Raw genomic sequence first — 21,426 nt, 5'->3', positions numbered from 1 at the left:
GGTAATCAGACTAGAGGTAATATCTTTCATTTGAATAACAGTGAAAAGGCATGCTTAATTTCTCATATAGATGAAATTTGGCTATGGCATAAAAGACTATGTCATGTAAATTTTGATTGCATTGTAAAAATCAGTACTTCTAAGGCAGTTAGAGATCTACCTAAAATTGTGAAACCTCAGAATACAATTTGCAAGGAATGTCAATTTGGAAAACAGGTTAGAGCTAGTTTCAAAAGTATTCCAGAAAAATCCAATAATGCTCTTGATTTAATTCACACTGATTTATGTGGTCTGGCTAGAACTAAAAGCTTACAAGGTGATAGATATTTCATGCTAATTATTGATGATTATTCTAGAATGTGTTGGGTTACTTTTCTCAGAGAAAATTCAGAAGAACTTGGGAAGTTCAAACTATTCAAAGCAATGGTTGAAAATGAAACTAGTAAGAAAATTAAATGTTTAAGATCAGATCAAGGAGGAGAATTCACATCTAGAGATTTTAATACATTCTGTGAAGTGAATGGAATCAAAAGACAGTTATCAGCACCTCGGACACCACAACAGAATGGAGTTGTTGAAAGGAAAAACATAACTATTTTGGATGCAGCAAGAAGTATGTTATCAGAAGCAAATCTACCACGTGTACTGGAGAGAGGCAGTAAGCACTGTTGTCTATACATTCAACAAAGTTCACATCAAAGGTGAAACCGGTAAGACCCCTCATGAACTATGGTTTGGTAATACTGCTACTCTTAAGTATTTCAGAATTTTTGGAAGTAAATGTTATATTAGAAGAGATGAGTATATTGGCAAGTTTGATCCTAGAAGTGATGAAGGAATATTTCTTGGTTATTCATCTAAGAGTAAAGCTTATAGATGTTTTAATAAAAGATTACAGAAAATTGTTGAGAGTACAAATGTAAAGATTGATGAACAATTCAAAGGAACTTCAAGGTATATAGACTTTGAACCGGTAACAAAAATTATGACAAATGAACTAACAGTAAATCCACCGGTACAGAAAGATGACCTAGTTACTCCGGTATCATCAGAGGATACCACAGTAATTGAAGAACAACAACAGACTAAGACACCCCGGTATGTAAGATTGAATCATTCTGAAGATCAGATAATTGGAAGCAAATTTAAAGGAGTCATGACAAGAGGAAGATTGGAAAATGAAGAGGTATGTCTTATTTCTCAAATTGAACCATTATCTATCAATGAGGCATGTGAAGATAAATTTTGGATTAAAGCTATGGAAGAAGAATTAGGACAAATTGAGAAAAATAATACTTGGACATTAGTTCCCCGGCCTAAAAATAAAAATGTAATTGGAACCAAATGGATATTTAGAAACAAACTCAATGAAGATGGTAAGGTTGTCAGGAATAAAGCAAGACTAGTGTGTAAGGGATATTCTCATAAAGAAGGAGTTGATTACAATGAAACCTTTGCACTGGTAGCCAGAATTGAAGCAGTTAGATTATTCTTAGCCTTTGCAGCTCACAAGGATTACAAAGTTTATCAAATGGATATTAAATGTGCATTTTTGAATGGAGATCTTGAAGAAGAAGTTTATATTGAACAACCTGATGGATTTTCTTTGACAGATAACAATGATATGGTTTGCAGATTAAGAAAAGCTCTGTATGGACTAAAACAAGCTCCAAGAGCCTAGTATGCAAGACTGGATAAGTATCTCTTAAAAATTGGTTTTACTAAAGGAAATGCAGATAGCAATTTATATTACAAAGTAACTAATGATGACATTTTGATTATGGAAGTATTTGTTGATGATATAATCTTTGGAGGAGAAGATGGATTATGCAAAGAATTTTCTCTTAAAATGCAGCATGAATTTGAAATGTCTATGATTGGAGAAATAAAATTCTTTTTAGGATTTCAGATTTTACAGACTGATAAAGGCATATTTTTGAGTCAATCTAAGTACTTGAAAGAACTACTCAAGAAATTTGGGATGGAGAACTCTAAACCGGTAAGCACACCTATGACTACAAATGACAAATTATCTCAAAGGGATGAATCTACACCTGTTAATCCAACTAGATACAAATCTATGATAGGAGGTTTACTATATTTGACACAAACCAGACCTGATATTATGAATGCAGTATGTATAGTTTGTAGATTTCAGAGTAATCCCAAGGAAAATTATGAATCAACAGTAAAAATGATTTTCCGGTACTTACAAGGCACAGCAAATCTTGGATTATGGTATCCTAAAGATGAAAATTTTGATCTATATGCATACACAGATGCAAATTGGGCAAGAGATGTGGATGATAGAAAGAGCACCACTGGAGGAGCATTCTTTCTTGGAAAGAGATTAGTTTCTTGGTTAAGTAAGAAACACAGTTGTACATCTTTATCAACAACAGAATCAGAATATGTTGCAGCAGCAACAAACTATACACAGGTACTTTGGCTTAAGCAAATGTTGAAAGACATAAAGGTAAAATGCAAGGAACCTATTACTATATATTGTGATAACACTGCAACAATTGATATATCTAAGAATCCAGTATTACATTCTAAAACAAAACATGTTTCTATCAAACTGAATTTTCTAAGGGAAAAAGTTGAAGAAAAGGAAATAAAACTGGTTTATGTGAATACTAAAGAACAACTTGCAGATATTTTTACAAAACCTTTGCCTAAGGAAACTTTTGAGTATCTCAGAGATCAGCTCGGAGTCTTACCTCTACCGGTAGAGACTTAGACAGTTGATGATTGTCATCAACCGACAGAATTAAATGGACAAATCTTTTATTCCGGTATTTGATGAGGAAGCTACTTCTCAGGGGGAGTAGTTGGTATATTGAATTGGTTGGTATTTTGTATGAACTTGACCTTTTTGTGACTTTGGCATTTGATGTCAAAGGGGGAGAGATATATGGAAAAACATTAAAGAAAAATATATGGAAAAATGCATTATCTTTTTGAGGAGAGATTGGTATTGTAAATAAATCTTTGTATAAACACATATTACTCCTAGGGGGAGAATTGGTTTTTGTACTTGGCATTTCTATTTTGGCACTTTGATGGTTTTTCCATCTTGTGTTGCCATCAATGCCAAAGGGGGAGATTGTTGGTATTTTGGTATGGTTTTGTCATTAATGTCAACACCTGCTAACACACCTACTTTGGAGATCCAGCAACATTCACCGGCAATCAGTAAAATGCTCAAACAATCACCGGTATATAGTTAACCGGAAAGATATAATGTTCACCGGTACATGCAATGACATGGAAGACACTTGGTAATGTCGAAGACATCATGTGGACACTTTTCCTTGAAGTAATATCATTGGTATATTCTTATTTGCATATTTTCTTTTACCGGCAAATAGGTCCAGGTTATCTAGGGTTACACCGATAGGTTCATCTTTTCCAGATTAGCATGGCAGCTATGGAGATGATTTATTATTGTTGTAAATGCATTAAGCCAACATGTTCAATCGGTTATTGCATCAGATATTGTATTATTTGTAAAATGTTTTATTATAATATCTTGTAGAGCCGACCTACTAAAATTGGTCTTAGGGTATGGTATAAATGTAAGATCTTATTTGTAAGATCAAATGTGGAATGCGAAAAATATTTAAGGAAGGGTATATGTGAGATCAAGAAGAGATATACATGAAGACATCATTTGAAAGTGAAGTTAGGTTTTTGGAAAAGCATATCAGCATTACACCGGTACTGAATCCAGCATATGAAGATGCTATTTTGTGCAGTACATTCTCATTGGATTTAACCATCCAACTGTAGTCAGTGTGACTCCCATTTAAGTTTGAGCAGTGAGCTCTAGGCTGTTGGCCTTTCTACATGTGCAGACCCCTCTTTGTACACTTACTATCTGCAGTAGTATCATCTGATTGTGGGTAAGGTTTCCCACCATGGTTTTTCCCCTTACAGGGTTTCCATGTACAAATATTTGTGTCATGTGTTGTGGTTGACTGTGTGCTTCTATTTTATGCATTAATTCTTACCGGTACAACATTTCCTGTTAACATTGTTTACCGGCACAATTAACTGTCTTACCGGTATTAAGCAATAAGTTGGTTGATAAGATTTTGGTTTGAATTTCTTAGACAACTGATTCACCCCCCCCCTCTCAGTTGTCCCCAAGACCTACATCCTTTAGGCCCACCACCTTTTCGCTACTTTGCAAAAGGTAGAACACGTGCATCTTTTGGCTGTGAATCAACGCGAGCCGTTGATCTTTTCTAAACCGATCATCCTTTAACCAAAGAAGTCGCTCACCTCTGGGACCCGCCACGTGTTTTCGTTGTTTTGCAGAACTTATTTCATGTGCATCTTGGGCTAGCAAATCAACACGAGCCATTAGATTTAAAACAAGATGCAGTCCTTTTATTTGATAGTCAATCCATTTGGTCAGGCCCGCCAAGCCTTTTCGCTACTTCGCGAAACTTAACTTGTCGGCATCTCTGCTTAATGAAACAACAACAACCGTAGGATTAACAATGAGTTGCACAATAATTAAGGGCCCCGACAACATTAAAACAGGATAAAGGTAAAGGCACACAGATTTAAAATATTTAAGGGACCACCTAGGGAAATAACTAATGGGGGGACACTTTTCATGATAGGCTGACCATTCTTTAAGTGGTAAAAATAACTCAGAAATAGAACATAAGGGTTTTTTACAAACACAGGACAAGTTAAAACTTGAAAACCATAAACCCTCTTCTAGCCCAAGAAAATCAGAGGCAACAAGGCCATACTAGACACATTTTTATGCAGACTCCTAACCAATTATGGAACAAGAATATCCAATTTTAAACAGTGATAACAGTCTCCATGTGAAGAAGCATACTTATTTGACAATGAACAAATGATCGATTCATCCAAATCTAAGAAGTATAATAATTTAATTGATGAAGAGGAATACCACAGTTATGAGGAAAGTGTAGAAGAATCCATACTTGAAAGCCATGAGGAAACTTTGGGAGAAATAGAGGCATGTATTGGTAACAAAGAAGAAGAAGAATATTCACTCAATAATGAACAAATTTCAGATCTTCTGGACAAAGAGTATCAAAGAAATGCAAGAAAGGCAAATGAGGTGTATCATGGGTAGCGGATAGAATGTGCACATACACCTAGAAATAGCTTCAATTTTTTTCAAATGAGTTGGATGATGACATGATAGAGGATGGCTATAATTTGGAAAAAACTTTATGTGATGAGTCATCCTATTTCTCTGATAAATACATTAATAACAATAAGAGCACATATGATGACCAACAAATTGAAGAGTTATATAAGTATAAAGATCATTTTCCATTTTTATAAATCCTCTTAATAATGATATAGATAGCAATGATGAAATGATATACTGCCATAGTGTACCTGATAAATACCTCTATGTGTTCCCAAATCCATTGTATGAAAAGGAAAAAAATTCAAACAATATGGACAATACAAATATGTGTGGAAATAACATGGGTGATAATATGATGAAATCATGTGATAAAAAACCCATAGAGAAAAAGGAGTTTCTGGAAAAGGGTACATCAGAAAAGGGTATGCAATATGATCATCACATAGGGGTAACTCCATCCAAAAATGATTTCCAAATTTTTATGGAAATAAAAAGGTGTATTGTGAAGCAGTACTAGAGGAAGAAGATAATTATTCTTCAAATCCTAATGATGATACTCCTAAAATAATTTCACCTAAAGATAGAATAAAAGATGAAAACCATGGTCAAATAGATAATCTACAGCATGCCCATAAGATAGGGACCGATAGTGAAAATATATAAATCAAGGACAATTCCAAAAGGTAGATTTTCATAAACATGAGGGTATGATAGTTTATCAAAGTTTGAGGTCTCTTGTGATGAAGAAAGGAAAAGTAAATAGTTCAAAGGATCCTTACCATGAATCTATGATGAAATATGGAAATGACAACAAAAGGCATTATAACATATATGACAAACATGGAAATATGAAAATTGATAGGCTTTATGATGGAATCAGATTGCACAATAGTATGTACTAGGCTGGCATGATAACACATGATGAAAACCAGGTATTTTATTCTGGAAAAAATTAATGTTCAATTTTTGGGGTCCTAGGGCCACTAGATGAAATCTTAATATATTTTGCAAAAGATATGTGATTGGCACCAAGTCTTCTTACACCGGAGATAGATTGAATCTTTCTATGCCCATAGGGGGCATACATCCCTAGATAAAGTCATTTTTGGAACTATAAATTTCATAACAATAGCCCTGAAATGATCACCAAGATTTTGTATTTGAAATAGTGAAAGGTTGAAGCTACATAAGTTTTTTTTTTACCTAGTATAACTATCTCCATTATGCACTTAATCCTATAATCCTTGGCAGACCCAAGAAATATCAATAAAATAACCTTTACCAATCAACATTTAATTTATATATCACAATAGCTATTCTGATTTGATAAATCAATGTTAGATACAAATATCAAGATAGCTAACCCGATCCAATAAATCAATGTTGAACATGGACATCAGGATAGAAATGTCAAACATGAAGTCATGATTGCCCGTCGAAAAAACTAATAAAGGTAGAACAACAATTGTTTGTGATCCTGATAGCACTACATCGATATAGCTATACTAAATGCGATATTTGAGATGCTTATCAAAACAACCACCAAAGCTGGAGAAGCAGTATTTTGTAATGCTGAAAGAGTAAGCTATCTCGACACACACACATTTTGGGATATGTAGTGCCAATATAGGTTTTATTAAAATAGTATACAAAATTGGGGTAGGTTAAAAGGATATCTAGATGATGTAAGTTATCCTGATGAAAGAAAATACAAGAGAATGTAATATACAGGTTTATCAGAATAATTAATGAAGTCTGAAGAGAACATCGATAGGGTTCCAACCATTAACACCATCCTAATAGTGAATAAATAGAATGGGATTGAGGGAACTATCCCAATTATGAACTTATGTTTGGTGAATTGACATCAATAAAACCTATGGCAATAAAGGAAAATAAATATTATACCCCTATCAGTATAACTAATAACATTGGAATACTAGATCATCTATGATCCGATAGAACAACCTATCCTAAAAATGAGTATATGAAGTGACATCAAAAAAGTTGCTCCAATAGACACTCTTGATTGGACTACTTGTATCGGAATAACTCATAGCGAAAGGTGGAGTCGACGACAAGAACTTCCATCAGGATTACTTGTGAAGTTGGGCATACAGGTTTTTGGTACCTAGATAGTTAAAACAATCCCGATAAATACCATCCAAGATGCATTCAGAATAGGTAACTTGAAGAGAAAATACAGATGAAACAAGTGATATTGGATGAACTAACAAAATCAGAAATGAACCTTTAAGGGGTCTTTGATAGAGCAAGTTCTATCGATAAAGAATATGAATAGAATGATCAGTGCGAGTTAAATTTATGTTAAAATAAAATGAAGGATAGCCTAGATGATCGAAAGAAGTTTTGTCGATGAAGTAGAAAGAAACAAAAGAAAGATGAACATATCAAAGAGGCATCATGAAGAGACACCTCTATTGGGTCTTCTTCATATATATGGGATTCAAAATGTAAATCAGAGGGGGGATCAATGGTAATATAGATAAATAAGGGATGTAATATATTATTAGATATAAATAAATAAAATACAATTAGTGTTCCTTCTTCCCTATTGTGTTATAGTTAATTTCTCTTTAGATCATTTCCTTGTCACAACCATTTAAAGCAAGTGCTTGTTACCTTAAATCCTTATTTGAAGATTTTATGTTATAATTGCAAGTTAGAAAAATATAGAGTGCATCTAAGACAAAAGGCGGCTATTTACATTTTATTCTAATTGGTCTTTCTGTGAGACTTAAATTCAATTAGACTAACTATAATTGAAGATATCTAATTGTAACATTGAGGGTTAGGTAATTGACAGATCCATCCAAGAGAGGATTTAAAAATTGTCTTTCAGAGTTATACATAGGATTTGCAAGTGAGTGACTCTATTGCCCAAAATAAATAAGGCACTGGTCTAGTTGCATATAAAATTCAATTAAGATCAATCAAATCATTTCTCAGTTTTATTTTTATGTTAGTAGGATGTAGAAGTAGAGACTAGGTGTAAGGAGTAAAGTTAACATAATTTGTTTGAAGCAAGAGTTAATCACAACAATAAGGTAATTTATCCCAAAGATATATGCCACTTTAAGATAAAAAATAGAGGTAGAAATTACAATATACATATCTACTATAAAAGCACCAAGTATGAATATCAGCTGGTGAGTAGGTACACCTGCCTAGATTCTGCAGAGACTGAAGTGAGGGAGTTAGCAACCTTGAAAGGCTCACTCTATTAGTTGACCAAGTCAATTGGAAGGTTCAAAGATAGGATCAAACACAACCTTATAAATTTTACAATCTATTTATTTGAGAACCAACACCAAGTTTATGGCCTCTAGTGTTAAGATTTGTGTTGGTTGGTAAGATCTGGTGGATTGGTTTTTAGCTAGAACAGTGGCTATCAACAGTAACCTATGGAAATTCAATATGCAGATCTTGTGGATAGATTTTTTATTTTGTTTGTATGTTTGAGTTTGGTAAGCCAACATGTGGAAAGCATGTGGACATTTTGTTATGGTCCTCTTGGTTGTTTTTGGATCAGTTTGAGCCCTTGGGTAACACGTTTCATGTTGTGTGTTATGTGGTTTTTGGGCTGACATGGAATTAACCTAATATTAGTGAAGCAGATATATAAGATGGATTTATTTGATCATTTTTTATATCGATGGTTATGTGGGATGTGTGAATGATCAATTGTGTGTAGTTTCACATGCACAAAGTGAAGATTTATGCTCCAATATCTTGCAGAATATTAAAATAGAATAGTATTGTAGAGAAGGGTAAGAATATGTTTTTGGTGCTTAACCAGAACTATACTCGGGCATTTTTTGATGCTATTAAATATTTAAAACTCTCTTGTATCTCTTATAATCATTTTGTAAGGCAATGAGCCTTTTGGGTTGTAGCCCTTATTGTAAACTTTGAGCAATGAGCTCTAGGCAGTGTGCCTGAATGCATGTGCATTCCCCTTATGTAATATTTTTATACTTTTAATAGAGTATACTAATATTTTGGGTTTGAATCCCACTGTGGTTTTTCCCTTAACCGGGTTTCCACATTAAAATATTTGTGATATGGTGTTGATTATCTTTACTTAATTTTTCTACACTTTAATTTCCCTCATATGTATTAAGTGGTTTAAAGGATAGATTGACAAAGTTAAAAATTGTAGAACACTGGTTCAACCCCTCATCTTAGTGTTCCTTGATTCCAAAAATTGGTATCAAAGTCTAGTTCCTCAGAAGAAGCCTAAAAACTTGAGGTGGATCTGGTAAAGTGAATCAATGGATTCCAGTAGTCTTAGAAAGTGTCTAGTTGTTGTTCTTGAAGATCTTGATCATGCACAAGATGAGAACTTACAAGTGAAAGAAAATATCAAAGATGTTGAAGAATACATTGAAACATTGAAGGATCAGTTGAACGAGTCAAGGGAAAATAGAAAGGAGCTTGTTGATAAGCTTAAACAAAAACAAGTCAGAGCATTGATGAAGAAGCCTTGAGGGAGAAGACAAAAGAATGTGATAGACTAGCTAGAGCCAATATAGTCCAGAAGAATGAAATGGAAGCTATTGTTATGAGATTGACAAAAGAGATTGAAGAAAGGAAGAATAATGAAGAAAATATTGCTCAATCCCTAAAAGACAAATCAAAAGAATGTTGTAGACTTGAAAATGAGATTGGAAAACTAAAGCTTGACCTAAAAGATGCTAGACAACATGAGGAAGATCTTGAAGGGAAGATCATTCTTATTAGATATGCTCTTGATGTTGCAAATGAATATAAGGAGAAGTTCTAGATTAGTTCAAATAAGCTTGATGAAATGATTGCAAGTCAGAAGAACCCTAATGATACTCAAGGTCTTGGTTTTGAGAAAGGTGAAAGTTCCTAATCAGCACAAAAGAAGAACAACTCATGAAAGCCTCTAGTAAGGCAACCTAATGCTCATAAATTCAATGGTAATTATTTTTTTTACAATAAATTTGGTCATATGGCTAGTCAATATAGAAATAAGATGATCAATAATGGTCCATCTTTTACCGATCAATGTTTCAAATGAAACAAATATGGTCATAAGGAAAATGTATGCAAAACTATGATGAATAACATTCATAATAGAAGAAATGTTAGATGTTATGCATGTGGTATATCTGGAAATGTTGTTAATCAATGCAAAACAAGAAGAAATCCAATGAATTTCAGACCTATGCAAGGAAATGTTGTTTTTTATGCTTAAAATGAATCTGGTCATGCTAAGTATTAAATAAGCATAAATGTGAATAGGAGAGCCTGGAAGACAAGAACAAGAATATGAAGCTTGATGAGAAGGGTAAAGAAAAAGTTGAAGAAAATTGAGATCAAATGAAGAAGACATGGGTTAAGAAGACTGATTCTAAGGCAGGAAGTGGGTCCGCACTTGATTTCAGTGCTAGAACTACATCTAGTAACTGAACCTAGGCATCTAACCTTGGGGGAGTTATAATGCAAATGTTTCAAACCCCCTGTTTGAGATATGTGCTTGTTTCTAGTAGGTTGTAGAAGTGTTTATGATGATTGTAAAAATATTCATGGTGGATTTCCAAAATAGTTAAGTCAATTTAAAGGTCCAAAGAAGAATTCCTGACAAATATAGAGAATCCAAAATATTTAGGGCAAAGTGCATTTATTGCAGCAAAAAGTTAGGTCTGTGATGAATAAAATGTAACTTTTCCTCTTCATTTCTCACTTTATGATTAAAGAGAAGAAGTTTAGAGATCTCTGTGAAGAAGGTGACTAGGCAAAATTTAGTGCTACTGATTTCCAAATCAATTTTGCGAGAAGACCCGATCCATTACCAAAGGTATTTATTAGTGAAAACCCTGTTTCAATTGAAGTTTGAAATTTGAATTTATAAGAATGGCTGCATCTGGCCACCATCCATTTGGTTGTAAATATTGCTGAGCATTCTCATCCCACCTTTAAAAAATTTTCATTCATTTTAATGGAGGATGACCCTAAAAGTACATTTTCCTCTATGCCCTATGGAGTCATGGATAATGAAGACATAAGGATTTACACACATTGTCCAATTGAGGAATTTGGAAGCTCCCAAATGTTGAATCTTTTCAATAAAAGGTTATATGACCAAATCTCCATGTTGAAACCTGAATTTTAAGGATTGGAAAGCAAGGGTTTTGCTCAATTTGTGAAGTTTCTAATTGCGTACAAACAAGAGTGGATCTAGTACATCCTGAGTCATGTTCACTATGAATTCATGTGGTTATATAAGCTACATAAGATCACTAAAGGTGTGATTCTAGTAGTAACAAGGTTGTGTGCATCCGGTAAATTGCCATCTCTGAAAAGCAATACAAAATGACATTATAACCGACATAACTGGGTCAAAGTTTGATAAATGGGCGATGATTATTGATGATATTTTGGAGGATGACATCCAATTTGCATCCATGGTGATAGGCTATAATATTTACTAGTCTAGTCGAATGAACTCTGTCTCTGATGTTAAGGGAGATAAAAGATATGATCTTTGTGAGTTGCTCTAGAGTGATCTCATCAATAATTTTAAGAAGATCAAAGAGAACAAGAAGTACCCCTTCGAATACACTACCCCACTTCTATGCATATTCTTCTACTTAAAGAGTGAGATTCTGGGAGTTGGTCCAGTTTAGTGGGCATTTGATAAGATAGTAGGAGTGCAGATCCAGGAGTATCTATATAATTCTGGTGACTCCAAAGCCCAAAAAAAGAATTTATGGGATTATTTCAAGAACTTTCAGGAGGAGATGCATGAGAGGGAGATAATCTTAAAGTCTATTATAGAGAAATATACAGACACTGTATGTTTCATGATTGACACTGACTAATGCTTGATGGAAGTAGTGGAGCCCCGAACATCATCGATTCTACCAATGGGCTATGAGGTTGATGAACAAATTTTGGAGCTGTATGCTCAACATTTACTGAGTCAACCAGTGGACCCCAATGAAGAAAGGTTTAGAACCTATAAGGAGAAGAGCCTAAAAATACATCAACAATTTAAGAAACCAACCATTCAAAAGAAAGTATGGAAAGAGGTTGAAGCTTTTGCAAAAAGCATGGGGATAACTAAGGAAGATGTTAGAAACGCCAGAGAGGAGAATATCATTTCTACAAAGCATACAATTAAGATGGAAGCTACTAAGCCTAAGAAAAAACAAACTAGAAGCATAACCCCCTTCTCTGGTCTTGCTAAGCCAGCAAGCTAGCCTAAACCACCAGTCAAGTCTTCTGGTGGAGCAGAGAAGAAAAGAAAGCGAGTTAGATTTATGACTATTTATGAAGAAAGAAACTAAATCCGATATCAGATATTTATGAAGAACGAAACTAAATCAGATATCTAAAACCATCTGGTGATGTGAAAAATGGTAAGAAATCTAAGTCATCCAAACATGATAAAGCTTTAAAACAAGGAAAAATAGAAGTTAAAGTACCTATATCTGTAAGTGAGATTGTCAATGAGACTATGAAGAATGGTAACTTAAAGCTGTTATCTGAATGGTATCAATTTTTGTATTAATCCAGCAAGAGAAATCTAGAGGAAGCAGTTGTAGAATATATGAATGTATATAGTAAAGCTTTGATAGAACTATTTTCAGCAATTCCGAAGAGCTTATATGAAATTTTAGATGTAAGAAGACTTACGCCTACTAAAGAAGAAGAAAGCTATGTTCGGTGATAGCTAAGGAAGAGATAGCTAGAATTCTTAAGCTAGCTAAACTTGGATTCCGAAGTAAGACTGGAGTTAATAAGATTATGATTGGTAATATTGATGAAGTTGCAAAAGAGGCTGAAACAATTTTGTGGAAATTTGTTTCGAAGATCCAGTATGAAGTTGTCCCTAAGAGAACTCAAGACAATCTGGAAGATGAGGAAACTAAAGATAATAATTTGGTAGATTCTCTAGAAGTTAATGCTCTAGATGAGAAATCAGCTGAACCAATGAAGGACACATCTATTCAGGAAGTACAAGTTGACAATCTAGGTGATGCAAGTGTTTTGACAACTCAGACTACTTATGTTCTTAATGTGTAGACATATCAAACAAAGGATAATATTACAGAAAAGGTTATAGTTGATGATAATGTAGGTAATAAGGGTGAAAAGGATGCAGGGGAAGCAGATATGGATAAGACTAAAAATACTCCAGTTAATGAAGATAACCCTCTAGTATCTAAGAAAAAATAATATATAGAGAAGGTGGAGGTTAAAGTTGAAGAAGAATCCAAAGCAAGAGACACTACTAAGGCAAAATAGGGGAAATAGGTAATAGATGACCTTGAATTTATTCAAGGACCAATCATTCTTTCCTCCTTATCCCCCATACAAAATCTTTAGTTGGCATATATTTGCTCAAGTTAAAGCTAGTGAAGATATTTTAAAATCTCACACTGAATATAACTTGTTGATGAACATGAAAATTATTTTTTTGGAGAAGTTAATGTGCTCATTCGAAAAGGATACATCTGATACTCCATCTAAGAAATTGAAAATTTTAATTGATTTTGTTGATAACCACTTTGAATCTTTTGAAAAGTCTTGAGAGGAAAAGGTCAAAAAATAGTTTGGTGCTAAAAGCCTTTGCACCTTAGAGAAAATGATCACAAAAGATAGAGCCACATTAGGTTATTGTGTCAAGAGTATGCATGATGAAATGTTCAAAGGTGGAAACTTGTATAAATCATGCCTATCCCTGAACAAGTTCACTATGAATATTGAGAAAAAGTCTCAGGAGTACAAGGATCAGCTGGAAAGTATATCTAAGTTAGTTGAACCTTTGTCAAATTCATTGAGACATCACTTAAATCATGTAATTTCATTTCTTGAGAAGATTCAAAATTTTAGATATGATCAGGAAAGGTTAATTAGAAGAGTTGCAGAACTTGGGAGCCATATTGTCCATAAGTTGGATACAATGCTAAATGCTCTTCAAGATGCTCAGAATTCTCTCAAGGTAGATGATCCAAATGATCTCAAGACAACAAAAGCATAGTCTTATCTTCTCAGTGGGTTTATAACAATTTTTAAGAATCTGCAAAAGGGTTGGGGTAGTCGCTTGGACTCTTTGAAGAATATGTATGCAGATATTTTCAAATTTTTTTTAAGTCTATATGTTCATATGTGTATAGCATTTTTGTCTTTAGTTTTTTATTTCTGGTATCCTACCTTTGCCATTGATGTCAAAGGGGGAGAGTAAAGAAGTGAAAAATTTTGATATTAGGGAGAGTTCTTTGATTCTTTGGAATCCAGTGATTATATTCTTGGTTGCAGAGTGTACAGTACTTTGGTTTTGCTTTGTCACTTAGTCATTTTTAACTAAGTGTTTCCATAAATGCCAAAGGGAGAGATTGTTGGAAAGAGATACCACATGTATGTTGAGATATTGTCATTGATGGCAACTAATTTTAGATTTGGCATCCATAGCACATGTTTTCATCATTCCAAAAGATTGATTGAATATTGATCAAGTATTTTGTATGGTCCAGTGAGGAGAACAATGTATTTGGCAGTGTATAGTTTTCTGGTTAGCAGATTATTTTGGTTGAGTATTTCTATTTCTAGATTCGGGAGATGTATTGTGGATATGAGATTTACCTTATTCTAGGTTTTTGGCCTTTGGTGTTAAGTTTTGTGTTGGTTGGTAAAATCCGGTGGATTGGTTTTTGGCTAGAACAGTAGCTATCAACAGTAATGTGTGGAAATTTAGTATGTGGATCTTGCGGATCAATTTGTGTGGTTGTTTGTGTGTTAAAGGTTGGTGAGCTGACATGTGGGAAGTGTGTGGACATTTTTTTCTTATTCACTTAGTTATTTTTAGATTAGTTTGAGTCAACTTGGGTAACACATTTCATGTTATGTGTTATGTAGTTTTTGGGCTGACATGGAATTGACCTAATATTAGTTATGTAGATATATACGACATATTGATTTGATAATTTTTTATATCAATGGTTATGTGGGATGTGTGAATGATCAATTGTGTGTAGTTTCACTTACAGAAGGTGAAGATTTGTGCTTCAGTATGTTGTAGAATATTAGAGCATAACAATATTGCAGAGCAGAGTAAGAATTTTTTTTTGTGCTAGACTGTAACTATAATCGGGCATTTGTTGATTCTATTAAATATTTCAAACTCTCTTTTATCTCTTATAATCATTTTGTAAGGCAATGAGCCTTTCGGGTTGTAGCCCTTATTGTAAACTTTGACCAGTGAGCTCTAGGTAGTGTGCCTGAATACATGTGCATTCCCCTTATGTAATATTTTTATACTTCTAATAGAGTATATTAATATTGTGGGTTTGAATCCCATAGTGGTTTTTCCCTTAATCAAGTTTCCACATTAAAATCTTGGTGTTATGGTATTGATGGTCTTAACTTTATGTTTTTGCACTTTAATTTCCCTCATATGCATTAAGTGGTTTAAAAGATAGATTGACAAATTTAAAAATTGAAGAACATTGATTCACCCCCCTTCTCAGTGTTCCTTGATTCCAACATCATTATCTAAAAAATATATAAAATCCTAGAAAAAATCACTAAAAATCATATAATGTCCTTAAAAAATCCTCCAAAATCAAATAAAATCTTGAAAAATCCTAAAAAATATATAAAGTCGTAAAAAAATCCTAGAAAACATAAAAAAGCTTAAAAATATCCTAAAGATCATAAAATATCCTGAAGAAAGACCTTAAAATTACATAATCAAGGAAATCAAAAGCAATAAACTATCTCTTGCAACAACAAACATATAAGTAGATATGCAGTATATTAAAGAATTATGTCAATCAAATTGAGCAACAAAAAGCGAACAATAAATCAAGTTTGCAATCAAACCAATCTCATGTCTTATCAATCAATTTATCAATCCCTATCAATCATTCATCAACTTATCTTATACAAGGATGGGTAGACTAAAAAATAGATAGATCAGTCTTATATGGGGTATTGAATCTCTAGAAATAGAAATCATCACTATCATCATCACTCAACCAATCAACATAAAAAAAAAATCAACATGGTTGTTAACTCAATTTCTCAGGTTAGCCTTATATTTTATTGATTTGTCTTAGGTCATGTTCCTGTGCTACTAAAGGATGTCCACAAGTGACTAGAGGAGTTGGGATGGTTCATGATCCTATTTCTTTGTTTTCTATTCATGTTGTATTTTCATGAATTTTTGAGGCACATATATATTGGGTTTCTATGTTGGAACATTCATTCGACAAGTATCCTATGCAAAAATGAAGTTAGGGATAAATGTGCTTGTGATTGTTGCACATATTTTGACCCTTAGTACAAAAAACCTAGAATGGATCAATACACTCCTTGCATACTATATGTCTATTAATACAATGAGAAAGAATCTATACATTGGTCTTTCACACCTCAGTGTACAAACCACCATTGATACATAATAAGGCTCGATGATGAAATTGTCGCACCACATAAGAAGCACAAGAATTCATTATAGTTTCACTTCCTTGCACCAATGATTCTATTCTCCATCAATTTTATTCCCTAATCAATCCATATTTCTTACTAATTTACTCTTCTCACTAACTATTCCTCTACTAAGGGGAATAGTCATTTTGGCATGGTACTCTAGCAGACAAAAATAGGCTTTCCCAATATCCATACACATGTTAGAGTATAAGAATAACATAATACATCATATAATATCATTTGCATTATATTCCATTGCATCATTATGTATATATACAAGAGCAATAAAATGGCATGTCATCCCCCATATAGAATCATGTTAGTACAAAACATCCATCAAGTATACATCACATATATATGCATATAATCACTTACATTCATCATAGTATCCAATGCATCTAGAGTATAGACCACACATCATATAGAAGACTACCCATATATATCATGAGAATGCATACATCCATCATAAATCATGTAAAGAACATAAATCATCACATAGGTATCATAAATCATCTATCACATAATAAACATCAAAGCATCATATAGGAAACATGATGCATATCATATAGTATTGCTTCCAAAACTACATATCATATATAGATAAAAAAATGACATTAGAGTACAATGTCATCATTGTTTGTAAGAAATAATGTCCCATAGACTCAAAAAAAAAAAAAAGTGTCAATCATAAAAGAGAATCAACTAGTGCCCCCTATGTCCTTAACATTTCAAGCTCTACCTTGTCTCCCAACTAAAATGTTTGTCCCTTGATGCCCTAGAGATGGTGGTGGCCTAGGTGGTGGTCCCATAACATCTCCACTATCGGTTGTAGCTTTATAATGTTTCTAGATCTATGAGAAACTCTATGACCAAACAATATTGTAACTCGGAGCCCTCTACTCTATAGGTACCATGCTTTCATACAACTTATGCTAGTATGATACCTCAAGTCCTAACTCATATAGGCAATTAACCATAGCCCTCATTCCAAGATCTGTACTGCCTAAAAAATATCTCTAGTAGGAATTGGTGGCCTGATGTGCCCTTGCTATGGCCTCATCCCTCTCTACTAATAAATAGTCTCTCTCCAAAGTGGCAACATCTCACTCAATGATATATAGCTCTGATATCAACTCACCCTACTCCTCCATAAAGGATTTCCTATCCTTGGCCCTATGTCTCATCAATATACCTAGCCATAGATCCAACTCGACAATCTAGTCCTATGGTGTCTGAATATAAACCCTAACAACTTGTGGATCTAATATTTGAGTGGAATCATCACCTACTTGTACATATTGCGGCTCAACATTAGCCATCTTTATATCAAGCATAGCTGCATCATGACCCTCATCCTAATAATCATCATCACCCTCATCACTAGAAAAAGAACCATCAGAGATAAAATAATCTAAAGATGAATCATTTAAAGAGCTATTGTTGTCTATCTTCTACTTTGTCTCCTAGATCACCTTAGTATCTACGTCCATCCCATCCTTTCCTCCCCCTACTATTTACTATGGAGCTATGATTGGAGTAGCCTATCCACCATCATCTCCCCCATCCTATCCTCCATCACAACCATCTCCATATCCTCTCCCTCTCCCTCTTCCTTGTCTTCTACATCTACCTCTCTACCCTCCACATCCATCATCACCTCCCTCATCCTATCTATTGGCATATGCACACTCCAATGAGACATTGCATGTGATTGAAGGTTTTTGTCATTGATGGCAACCTTGCAATCCTATGGCACTAACAAAGACATTATACTGGCATCAGCAAATCACACTCAACACCAACACTTAGGACACCGACATTGGCACCGACATAGAAGAAAAGAAGTATACCAACACAGAGGCCGATAGGATTTTGTTATACAATATTTTGTTTATTATTGTAAGCGGCCTTGAAAATTGTAAAATAACTCTTATATATAAAGGAGATCATTGTAGACATTTGTAGGAGTGATGTAGAAGTATAAAAGAAAATATTAGGCAGACCTAATGTGCGAAATATAGGTCAAAGGGTATATGTAAAGAACAGAGCAGGAACCGGTATTGACTCTAGCATTGAAGATGCTATTGTAAAGTAGTACAAGTTATTGGATTAGTATAATCCTTATTTGTAAGTCAGTGTGACTTCCCATTGAGTAGTGAGCTCTAGGGAGTTGGCCTTCCTGCATGTGCAGGCCCCTATTGTAAGTAATATTCTCTTATTGGCCAGTGAGTGAATATTGTGGGTCACAAATCCCACTGAGGTTTTTCCCACACTGGGTTTTCCTCATTAAAATCCTATGTTATGGTGTTCTTTTCATGTGGATGTTCTTGATTCTATTTATTGCATATTTCTTGCATACCGGTACACTGTTATATTATGTTCTGCATGTTTTAAGTTAAGAAATTCTAATTACTGGTCAGATACTGATTCACCCCCCCTCTCAGTATCTATGGGACCCCTAACAATTGGTATCAGATCCTGGTCCTCTATTTTCAGAAGCCTAACAGCTTGAGGAAGATCTTGACACCGGTAAAGATGGAAAATCTAATGAAGCAACTTGAAGGAGCTCTTCAGACTATGATGCAGAAAAATTGAAAAATATCAAATTAGAAGATGATTTAAGAGTAGCTCAGGATATCATTCAGGCACTTCAATAAAATCTTACTGTTGCAAGAAATAAGAGAAGAGAACTTTGTGAAAAATTGCAAAATGAGAATGATGAAAATGAATCACTTAATGATATGATAAGCAAGTTGAAACAAGAGAACATGACAACAAAAAATGAAATGCAGGATATGACTATGAGATTTTGTGTCGTGCCCAAGCTTTAGGGCACAAAAACGGAACAACAAATTTTTTTTTGACGTCATGAACTCGCTATAAATCCTAATACATAACAACTGTATTTAAAGTTTTGTCTTAACTAGGATGTAAATAAACGTACTTACTAGGTTAAGTTAAATAACCAACTCGAGCGAGTGACTTGATTGGTGGAGATTAATTTGCATTACGGATTAGTTAGCTAGCTCAATTACCTAAGACGAGTCGTCGCTAATTACATCGAGGGATAATTCGGATATCTTAATGTATTAAATCATTCCAGGACATATAATGATATTGTTAATGATTATTTGATGCTCATATAAAATTTATTATCCACATCCACCCAATGGGGGGTTTCGCATTACTACAATGACATTTGCCCACTGAAACTGACAATTACTAGGGCCAATTCTAATTTTCCCTAAATCCCTTGATTTTGTCATTTAAATTTCGATCCGGCCAAATATCGGTCTCAAGGCCTAAAGTTCAAAAATCTACAATTTCCTCCTTTTAAATTTTTTTCTAAAGTCCAATTATATTGAGGGAAATCCATTGATTAATTAAATAAATTAATCGATTTAATGTATGGGGTATCCAACCATAATAATCCCTTTGTTTTCAAATCCCTTTAAAATTTTACTATTTTAAAATTTTAAATCTCCTAAAGAGTAAATAGACATATAATAATTCTATCGTTAAAATAACCCCATTCCATATATTACAAAAAATCAAGTTTTAAATTCCAATCTAAACGGACATATAAAAATTCCATTATGGAATTGCCCCCAAATATATATATGTATATTAAATAATCAAGGTTTAAAATCCCAACTTAAACTCCTCATATATATATATAGATTCTTAAATACTAACCCTCATTATAATTTTAAAAAAAAAAACAATTTAAATGCCCCCAAATCTAAATCTCCTATATGTATATAAATATATATGTATATATAAATATACATATATATATATATATATCAATATATTCATTTTTATATATATATATATATATATATATATATATATATATATATATTCTTATAATGCTAACCCTAACCCGAAATGGGGTTAGGGTTGCATTTTTACATATTACACTTGTCTTATGTTATTTTTACCCTTTTTTACATATTATACCCTAACCCGAAATGGGTTAGGGTTTTATATTAACCCTTTTTCTTTGTTTTGTTTTCTTTCTCTTTTTTTTTTGTTTTGGAATGTGACTGCAGGTACGGAGGCAGAGGGTTTCATGCGGGGAGAAGCGGTGGAGGAGGAAGGGTTTCGGGCGCCGCTGTGCATACGCACAGTGGCGGCAGCGCCGCCCACTGTGTGTACACACAGTGGCGGACGGCATAGCCGCCGCCCACTGTGTATACACACAATGGTGGGCGCCGTTCACTGTGCGTAGCACAGTGGCGGCTGCGACCGCCCACTGTGTTACACACAGTGCGGTGCCCTTCGGCGCCGCCCACTGTGTGTAACACAGTGGCTCGGCCGTGGCCGTCCACTGTGTTACGCACAGTGACCCGCGTGTCTCCTCTCTTTTTTTTTTTTTTTTTAAAAAAAAAACAATATTAAAATGCATAGTTCGTGGGGGTGAATAATGTGTGCTGTGTTTTTTTTTTCTTGAAATATCAAATGTATATTATATATATATATATATATATATATATAATATGCACAATATCATTTATGAATATGAAGATATTTTCTTCTACAGGCATTCACAGAGCATATTTTTTGATGCAGAATATATATATATATATAGGATTAAAAGGTTTATTCTGCATTATATTTTATATGATTTGTAACAGAGATGCACCGGATTCAAAATACATGTTTTTTTTTTTTTTTTTAATTTTTTTATTTCGTTGTTACAGGGGTATACATATACAGGAAACTTATATATATATATTTTCTATATATATAGGTATATATTTTCATTATATATACTTATATAC

The sequence above is a fragment of the Cryptomeria japonica genome, chromosome 2 (assembly GCF_030272615.1).
Source record: "Cryptomeria japonica chromosome 2, Sugi_1.0, whole genome shotgun sequence".
Lineage (NCBI taxonomy): Eukaryota > Viridiplantae > Streptophyta > Pinopsida > Cupressales > Cupressaceae > Cryptomeria > Cryptomeria japonica.
The sequence above is the reverse complement of the archived record's forward strand: the minus strand, read 5'-3'. Positions refer to the sequence as shown.